The sequence below is a fragment of the Hippichthys cyanospilos genome, chromosome 15 (genome assembly GCF_059441005.1).
Source record: "Hippichthys cyanospilos isolate Australia breed blue-spotted pipefish chromosome 15, RoL_Hcya_1.0, whole genome shotgun sequence".
In the NCBI taxonomy this organism is placed as follows: Eukaryota; Metazoa; Chordata; class Actinopteri; order Syngnathiformes; family Syngnathidae; genus Hippichthys; species Hippichthys cyanospilos.
The window spans coordinates 1,205,698-1,214,190 of NC_142383.1; the positions used below are offsets into that span (position 1 = coordinate 1,205,698).

Below are 8,493 nucleotides of genomic sequence, written 5' to 3' on the forward strand. Positions count from 1 at the left end.
TCACCCAAGTCTCCGCATACCGGTGTCCTGCCGACGCCCCTCAGGTCTCCCTCTGCCGCCGTCTAGCTGCCATCACCCAAGTCTATGCCTGCCAGTGTCCTGCCGATGCCTCCCGGGTCTCGGCTTGCTGGCGTGATGCCGACGTCTCCCAGTTCTCCACCTGCCGGTTTCCTGCCGACGCCATCCGGGTCCTCCTCTTTCAGTCCCTGCCAACAGCGCCCGGGTCTTCGCCTGCGGGTCTCCGAAAGCCAACATCGGCTAGTCTGCAGCGATACCTGAGCCGCAAGCCCACCTGGGGTCACTTTCTGCATCTTGTCTGTTGCCCCCATCTGGCGCCCCTTGCGCCCCTTGCGCCCTCCTGACTCACACCGCCGGGCCCACCTCGTCTGGTGTACCGGACGCCATATGTGAAGGGAATCATATATTAGGTTGTTATCATTATGTGCTTATTTCTTTTCTAGAATAGTGTGCATTGCTATCCATCTATGCAGTCTTAGTTCATCTCGTCAATTTTTGTTTGTGGGGTTTTTATTTATTTATTTTTTTGGGTGACAACAACCATGCTGCAAATTCGAAACTGTTGCAGATTGGTGTACTAAATAAGTACAACGCATATGTTCATGGGTACTAGGTTGGACATACCCACACTCATTATAATCCACGTTTTTTCGATGGATTTTAAACCGATGTGTTGCATTTCCAGCGATTTTTAAGCGGTGGCTGGCATAAACCAACAGATAGAAGTTTCTGTAATGACTTGTGTGTAACATTTTAAGACAGTAGGTAGCGCCAAAGACCATTTAATGGTTATTTGTATGTCCTCCGTCAACTCCTAGACACCAACTTGCTTCAAAACAGTACTAAAAAACACTCGTAGTTATTCTGTATGAGTGGGGGGAAAGCGGTGAGCTTTACTCACTTTTTCAAGTTGCGTATTTTGACTCGTATTTCATAAAAACTACATAAGTATGGCTAGAGCTCATGCCACTGAACATTGAGTTGGTTTAAAGAAAAATATACTTTAAATATATTGTATAAATATACACTTCATTAAAAATGTCAGTTATCCCTCCCTCAAAAGCAGGTATCATGTTGGTACAAAAAACGCGAGAGTAGTCTTTTTTAAAATGAATGCACAGGGGTTAACTATAAGAGAGTACATAAACTGCAATCTTAATACATTTGGGATCCATCTCCATCCATCCAAAACTCACCAATAGCTTGCTGAACATCAGCAGAACTGACAAGTACCAATAGAAAAGGAAGAATCATAGAGTGGTGGTGGTCATACAGACCAGAGTTAGAAGAGTTACGGTAGGTGTCGAAGTCTAGTCCTTAGTGGCCGGTATCCTGCATATTTTCCGGATAGCTTTTTAACAAGCTCTGCAGGAGCGTGTAACTGATCTTAATCATTTGAATAAGGTGTTTTTGTGAGAGAAGGTTCAAAAACATGAAGTATACTGGCCCTTGAGGACTGGAGTTTGCAGGCTGTGGGTGAGTAAGAAGACTCAGGTTGAGCAGAAGAAATGCTGACTGAAACCAATTGCAATAATTGCCGAATCGGGAGGAAAATTATAAATTTGCATGTTGCTTGAAGCACAGTCAGATTTGCCAAATAAGTGATTGATCTCCTTCCAGAACTGTCTTTTTTTTTTAATTGTTTTGTAAACAGTTCTTATAATTGTATGAGTTGACGTTTCTAGTCTGGGTTGTACAATCGTTTCTAAGCTGTTTATATATTTCCCAGCCCGCAGGATCTCGTGTAAGACAAAATTTCTTGTCTCGCTTTGATTTGCACTTTATGCGTACTTTGCTCTTTTTTGGATGTTTTTGTTCCACGCTTGACGTATGCATTTTGTTTAACAAACCTTTTTCCTCCTGTACTCAAGTTGTGTGTCTGATTGGTGTCCTTGACCCACTCGTGTCCCGCGATTATTCAGAACACAGATGAGAACTTTTAATCTTTCATTGACAGTAAACATGGATGACTTTTTTGTTGCACTTTTCTAGACACTCAAAGACATAGCTGATACAGTGATCACTGAAGTAGTCTACCAGGACACCAGATTCTGAGAAATGATCAGGATGTGTAAATGTAGGATTATTTTCAAGTGCAAGTCTCCCGCAATTGTCAGAATAAACTGACGGAGGCTGGATGTAAGATAAACTAATGATAAACAGGCTGATTCATTAGTGCAACAGCTTTGCTTCATGTATTCTAACTGCTACTTTTTCAGACACCAAAGCGCCTCCTTATCTCATATGTGTGTGTGTGTTAAAAACAATGTTAAGGTCAAGGCCTAAATCGCAAGTTCTGCCACGGTGCACAATGCTCATGTTGTGCGATCGTTGGAATGTGAGACCCCCACACCTCAGTAACAGTTTTTAATAAAAAGGCTGCAGCCCGAAAGCTCAGAGAGAGAGAGAGAGAGAGAGAGAGAGAGAGAGAGAGAGAGAGAGAGAGAGAGAGAGAGAGAGAGAGAGAGAGAGAGAGAGAGAGAGAGAGAGAGAGCGAGAGCGAGAGCGAGAGAGCGAGAGAGCGAGAGAGCGCGAGAGAGAGAGAGAGAGAGAGAGAGAGAGAGACTTTGCAATGAGGCTGACATGGTCACGCTCTCCTTCGAGCTCTCCCCACTGCAGTGATAAAACTTAATCTCTGACTCCTGTGTTGTTATTGACACCTCTCCTTGGCTAATTTGCGGGGTATCAAGCCCACTTCAAACCCAACATTTCTCTGGTGCCGAAACCTGGACGCAAAGACCTGGACATCTGGATCGACGTGGGATCAGCGGCCAAAAGCCTGTCGACAGCATCCTCCATTGAAGGATCGGCCACCTAGGGTTGGTCCTGCGGCGAGCCGGATCTCCAGTGACGGGTCCCAATGAACCAGGGGGGGGTGTTTTAAGGTAAGAGTTTTAATATAATTTGTAATGTAATTGTAACATACGCAAGACCCAATATTGTGTATTTTGCTGTTGCTAAATAAGTGGCCCGGGGTCACGCAATGAGTCAGGGACTCACTAGATCAGGGATCTAGCAGCAAATATTGTGTTTAATTGGAGTCAGGGACTTCGTTGGTCAGGGACCTAAAAAGCGAAGGATTAACCAATACTTACTGATCCGGGATCAGTCAATAAAGGGTCTACGTATGTATACTGGAGTCAGAGCCGCGGAATAAAATTTTAAAAACAAATTAATCATTATTAATAGAATATATTAAAAGTGAGTCGAGTAACAAACCAGGTAATAATTGTTGAGAAATAATAAGTGAGTGAAATATAAAATAAGTAAAATCGCCAAAATGGGACAAAATGAGACTAAAATTATAAAAGAACATCCGGATGTCAAATACATGCAAAAATGTAAACCGGGAAGTTGTTGTTATTTAGAAGAATGGGTGAAGAGGTATGAGTTTAATCGGACTTTAGAAGAAAGAGGAAGTGTACGTAGGTTGAAAGAAAAGTTGAGAGAGAAAAGAGAGTGTGAGGAGAATCGAAAATACAGAGGGAAAAGAATGTGAAAACATAGGTAGAGAAGGTGCAAAGAAAGAAACAGGAAAATTAATGTTCTATAGAAAACATGGTGAGGAAGCATCCTGCTTCAAGGAGTGTTGAGAACAAGAGATGAAAAAATGATATAGGCTTAATATAAATTTATATGGCAGTCCTTGCAAAATACATGTTGTGCATGTCACTCTTTTTCCATGAGCTGAGTGTTGTGTTATGTGGGCCCACGTGTATGTCTTATCCCACGTGTATGTCTGTCTGTTTTTCTGTGTGTAATGGTCTGTCTTATATGTGTGTGCATCAAATTGTTAGAAATGGACAGTGAAATTGGTTCAAATTGTACTAAAGGACAATGGTTGATTATGCTTTGTTTAGTTTGTGCAATTAGAAGTCAAAACTAGGCATTTAGATGGTGTCAAACCTGAGGTTTGTGGGCAAAAAAACTGCTCCACTCACAGGGTTAATTCCCAGCCCTCAGGTGATATTCTTAGAGTAAAAATGGAAAAAAATAGATTACGTGATTGGATGAGACAAAACTATAAATTAAGAGATTACAAATGCTAAATTGGGTCATTGAGACAAACAAAATACACAAAGTCGTTTTGTTACATGTGAGGCTATACCAAGGGGGGATAGCCTGAGAAGGTTGGATCAATCGAAGTGAAATGATATCGGGATAATCATTTTTGTCACAGAATTGATCAAACAAGAGTATAAATTTCACAAAGTGACAAGGAAGGAGAACTAATTTGTTTGGGGTTAATTTAGAGATAGAAATATTTTGAGAGTTTGTTATCAATTCAATTACACATTATAGAATTTTCTATAAGAAAGCGCCTCCTACAAAGAAGAATGATCTCTGACTTACAAGAAGTGAAAGAGGTAGTCCTTGCAAGAGAACCAAACATAACAAATCCCCCACACATTGCTAAATGACTTGAATCCAAAGTCTAAATAATTTTTTGTGGTGGATCGGAATAGAACTTTTTTTTTTTTTCTCTCAATTCCATTTCAAACTGATAACGAGATTACCTAGTGGGTACTGTGGAAATTCTGCAATCTTCTCCCAAGCAACACCACTTCCTTGGGCTCAATTCATCCACTTTGTGGAAGCGGAATTTTCATTTATGTCAATCCAAACAGAAGAAGATTGTCACGGCTGTGACTCGGGCAGGTAGATTGTGAACCCCGGGACACACAGGAGACAGCGTGGAGTTGAAAAAAAACAGTTTATTAACACAAAAAGCACGCACCGCGTGGGAATCTAACCAAGATACTTCAAAGTACAACAAAAGATGATAAGGGACACAAAGTACAACTGAAAGAGACTATGCAAAAAGTGCAAGAACTTACTGAGACTTGGGGGGGGCAGAACCAGCAGGAGGGCGTCGCCGAAAATGCAAAGTAACAGAGTAAAGTGCCGACCAACTGGCAGACTGGGGGCAAGGAGGAAAAGTAGCAAATAAAACACGAGGGCAGGGGCGCTGGGAATCGAGGGAACGAGGAACGAGGGAATTGCATGTACTCGAGAGGGCTACAGACGCAATAATCCGGCGACACCCTCCAGCTCTGACCGCACCTAAATAGTCTCCTGATTGGAATGAGGAGCAGGTGTGCGGCCAGTGATTCTGCTCCCCAATCAGCAAACAGGACAACACATTAGGGACACAGGATGTGACAAAGATTGTAATATGGAGAAATCAGCTTGAGAACAACATGAGGCCAACATAGGCAAATTCGTATGGTTGTAAAAAACAAGTTTAATTTCTTGCCCACGTGTTGTCATCAGATGGCTGTCACATTTGATTCAAAGTGCAAATGTGTTATTTTATCTGTACTAAACTATGAAATTGAATGAGGAGTGATGTTAGGGTTAAGTAATTAATGTGGGAATTGAGCTTTGGATATGTTGAATTTTATTTAAGTTTGTTTTTGTGATATAGATGATATCATTATTTACTTACCATTAGTATTGTTTAAATTAGCATTAAATTGAGTCTTGTTCTTTGACAAGTCTCAACAGGGGGGATATTACAGAAGACATTCACACATGGAATTTAAAAAACAAACAAAACGTTTTATTTGAGTAAAGTATAATATGCAAGAGATCCCCAAGAAGAAAAAGGGGATAAAAAGCACAACCCTTATATTAATTTCAGGTGTTTTATATGGATTGGTTGAATTTTAAGACAATGCAAGAGCAGTTTAGTTTTGATTGTTGTGTTGTATAAATGGATTGGGTTAAGAGATAACGCAAAAGCTGTTTGCAAAAATATCATTCTTGATCATGGTATTTTAAGAGTTATCTGGAGTGACAATGGCACTCATTTCGTAAGTCAGGTAATTGATAGAATGTCAGAGCATTTAGGCATAGATGTAACACACCATTGTGCATACCATCCACAAAGTGCAGGACTGGTTGAGAGGACCTGTAAAAGGACACTGTAAAATTAAGACTGAGAAAAACCATGGAAGAGACAGGGAAACCATGACCAGACTGTCTACACCTGGTGAAGATGTACATGAGAATTACACCCACAGCAACAGGTGTAACACCGTTCGAGGCAGTCTATGGTAGACCATTCCATCTTCCGCTGTGGGAAGGACAATCAGTGCAAGATAAGGAAGACACACTCGACCCAATGACAGAATGGCTATGCAAATTGTCTAAAGAAAAACATGTTGTAAATGCAAATGATCTGCCGAGTACCCCTCTGTCCTCCCCACAGGAACTATTGAAGCCCGGTGACCTGGTCTTGATCAAAGTCATCAAACGAATGTGCTGGTCCAGCCCGAAGTGCGATGGTTCAGAATCCAACTAACCAACCCAACGGCCGTAAAAGTCGCTGAAAGAGATACGTAGATCCGCCAGTCACATTGCAAGCGTGTTCTTGTCGCCCCAGCTTCCGACAAGCAATTGTAACCATGACGATCTAGTGTGGGCTCCACAAGCTCGGTCCAATCGGACAAGGACAGCTTTTGAAAGTACCGGATGCTGAGGACCCAGGTACCACCGGTGGGGACATGTGCTAGTAACCTCTGTCCCCCACTCTTTCGGCATTCAAACGCCATCAACTCTTTTAAGACTCTCACCACCCAGGGGATGTCCAGGCCACGAGGCTACTGCCTCAAGCGAGGGGTAAAGGGGGAATTTTTCCTTATTAAGAAGGTTTTCGCCCCCTTCTGGCTCCCCGACCCTGTTGATAAAGCCTGACGGAAGTCAACAATTTGATGTTTTTACATTGTTTTAAACTCAAAACAGGGGGCAAATGTAAGATAAAATTGTGATAAACTGGCTGATTCATTAGTGCAACAGCTTTGCTTCATGTATTCTAACTGCTACTTTTTCAGACACCACAGCGCCTCCTTATCTCATATATGTGTGTGTGTGTGTGTTAAAAACAATGTTAAGGTCAAGGCCTGAATCGCAAGTTATCTGCAAGTTCTGCCACGGTGCACAATGCTCATGTTGTGCGACGGTTGGAATCTGAGACCCCCACACCTCAGTAACAGTTTTTAATAAAAAGGCTGCAGCCTGAAAGCTCAGAGAGAGAGAGAGAGAGAGAGAGAGAGAGAGAGAGAGAGAGAGAGAGAGAGAGAGAGAGAGAGAGAGAGACACTTTGCAACTAGACTGGCATGGTCACGCTCTCCTTTGAGCTCTCCCCACTGCAGTGGTAAAACTTAATCTCTGACTCCTGTGTTGTTATTTACACCTCTACTTGGGTCATTTGTGGGGTATCGAGCCCACTTCAAACCCAACATTTATCTGGATATAGTTTTTAACAACGTTATTATTGTAGCCTGGCTAAAATAATTGTGCAAAGGTAAGAGGGGCGAGGCACACTTTTGAATGGTAGCCGCACACTTGCTCACAAATAAACTTCTAAAAAATTAAACAATAAAATATATGCCACGACACCAACCTAATTGCACAACCATTGGCCAGGTAAATAAAAAACATAAAAAAGGCCCAAACAGTATGATACAAAAACATAGGATAAAAATCTTTGACAGGCTAACATTATACGGTCCTTGGAAGCAGTTTAAAAAGTTATCCCCACCCATTCGTTGCGATCACGCAAATTTACTAAACAAAATGGTACTGCAACCCAGATTTAAAACTAGCGATCGTCTTTCAAACCAGATCCGGTAGCATGATGGCATCCGGCTGCCTCACTGACCACCTGACTTCCACAAATGTGCCTCCCATTCTCAAAACGCCTAGGGGAAGTGCATCAATTGCCTGTTTAATAGCCACGCTGCCGAAACCAAATTAATTCTACATTATAAGAGTGCTTGCTTCCTGTGGACTGTAATGGAAAATTAGTACAGTGGGCCCCCGGTTTACGAACCCCGTTTTACCTATTTTTCATCTTACGACGTGGACCGCAGCTTTTTTTTGTCCCCCTGTTACGCACAAACCTTTCGTCTTACAAACCATCAAACATGCCGGTCAGTGTGTCCGCACTATTTTTTTCGCTTTGCTGCATCAACAAAAACAACTTTTCTCGCATGTCACAAGAAAATGCCGATATGCTATTGGTCGATTAAGGTCACAGTCAGGGTCTCAGTCACGGAGGTGCCGATATGCTATTGGCTGGCGTCACGTCAATCACAGAAATGCCGATATGCTATTGGCCGAATGCCCTCATCTAGCATGATGGCACGAGCTGGTCGGTGTGTTGTGAAGACTATGCAAACTTTATCTGTTAGACATGGCTTCTAAAATTAAAGTGGCTGTAAAGAAAGAAGTAAGGGAATAATGACAATAGAAACGAAGCAGGAGATAATAAAAAAAAATACGAAGGAGGCGCACGCATAGTTAACCTTGCCAGTGAGTATGGCCATAACCGCTCGACAATCGGTACAATTCTCAAGATCAACGAAGCTTTTAAACAAAGCAAGTCTTCTAAGGGCATGACTTTCCTTGCCAAGGGACGGACCTCGGTCAACAACAAAATGGAGAGGCTTCTTCTATTATGGATTAAAG

General features: G+C 42.2%; 1 long non-coding RNA gene across 1 annotated transcript; it reads left to right on the top strand.

Moving 5' to 3' along the window:
* The first annotated feature begins 2,470 nt into the window (after positions 1-2,470).
* LOC148411302 (uncharacterized) lies at positions 2,471-7,188 on the top strand. The gene is made up of 2 exons (XR_015868058.1): positions 2,471-2,903; positions 6,233-7,188. It is a non-coding gene; the product is annotated as an uncharacterized LOC148411302 (long non-coding RNA).
* Positions 7,189-8,493: the final 1,305 nt, after the last annotated feature.